The sequence below is a fragment of the Benincasa hispida genome, unplaced genomic scaffold (genome assembly GCF_009727055.1).
Source record: "Benincasa hispida cultivar B227 unplaced genomic scaffold, ASM972705v1 Contig1360, whole genome shotgun sequence".
Taxonomy (NCBI): domain Eukaryota; kingdom Viridiplantae; phylum Streptophyta; class Magnoliopsida; order Cucurbitales; family Cucurbitaceae; genus Benincasa; species Benincasa hispida.
Window position 1 is genome coordinate 131,163 of NW_024063915.1, and position 1,628 is coordinate 132,790.

A 1,628-nucleotide genomic window follows, 5' to 3' on the forward strand; every position below is an offset into this window, starting at 1 on the left:
TAATTTGGTAGGATATTTCCGATGCAGATTTTGCGGGTAGTTTACTTGAACCGTAAGAGTACTAGTGGGACTTGTCAATTTCTTGGTATTTCCTTAGTCTTTTTAATAAAAAGAAAAATTTTGGTTGCCTTATCCACTACGAATAGAATATATTGCAATTGCTAGTTGTTGTGCTCAAACTCTTGGATGAACAAACTCTTTGTGATTTTGGATTAAGTTGATAATGTGTCTATATTTTTGTGATAATACTGTGTATTAATTTGACTAAAAATCTATATCATCATTCTAGGACTAAGCATATTGATATTAGGCATCACTTTATTAGAGAGCATGTACAAAAATGATAATATTAACTCTTGAATTTGTAAGGCTCTAATATCAATTAGTGGATTATTTTTACCAAGCCTTTGATGAAGAAACTTTTTAAAAATAGGCTTTGAGCTCGGTATTATTCGTTTGTGATGCCTCTTGATTTAATAATTTTACTTGTTAATATTTTAGAAGACATTTGATAGGGGGAGATATGGAAAGCATTGTTGTAATATTCTTAGGAGAGTTGTGCTAAATTTATGTTTCATGTTTTTAAAGGAAACATTTTATGTAGTTCTAAATTTTTCTTAGTTATTCTTTTTGATGATTCCAAAGGGGGAGAAGTTTAAGAAAAAAATGCTATAAATTTGTTATGATTTTGATTGTATTAATTAGGGGAAGAATTTATTTTTTTGAGTGAATCTCAAGAATGATCTTTTATGGTGATATGTTGAATTTTATTATATGCTACATATGATTTACATATATTTCAAGTTATTTTTCTTTGATGGTTTTTCATCATCAAAAAGGGGGAGATTTTTGGTTTTTTGGCCTTTAATCTTCAAATTAATTATTTTAATTAATTAATTAATCAATGTTTTGATGATAAAAACTCAATTTTATTACTAAATCTTAGTATTTATATGTCCCATAGCATAGAGCTCGGAACAAATTCCAACACTTCTTGAATCACTCAAATCGGAGCTAAAACGAAGACGATATGACACAAAACAAGTCTATAGAGAAAATACCGGTGGTGTACGTGGCATAACTAAACCATTTGCATGTAACATGTGGTGCATATTGGTTGAATGGTGGATCATTAAGAGATTAATATATGATGGACTTTTAATTTTTGGATTGATTTAAAATTAAAAAAAAAAAAAATGAATTTAAAAGAATTTAAAAGGAAATAAATTTAATATTATTTTATGTTTGTGTCTAATGGCTAGTTTTTACACATTGTATGTTTTTTATTTTTGGATTGGCTTTAAAGAGAATGAATTTAAAAAGAAATGAAAATTAAAGGAAAATGAATTTATATTATTTTTGTTTGTGTCAACGCTAGTTTTTGACACATGGTATATTTTTATTTTTTTGGATTAATTTTAAAAAAAATTGAATTTCAGAATTGATTTATATTATATTTTGTTTTGTATCTAACGACTAGTTTAGGTTTAAAATCTCCATCATTGATTTTTTCTTTTCCAAAATCCAATGGTCCAATTAATGTGGTTTCTAAAAATTTTTCATCTCTTATAATAAACCATCTTCCCTCCAAATTTTAAACTACAAATTTTACATTTCATAATCTCCAA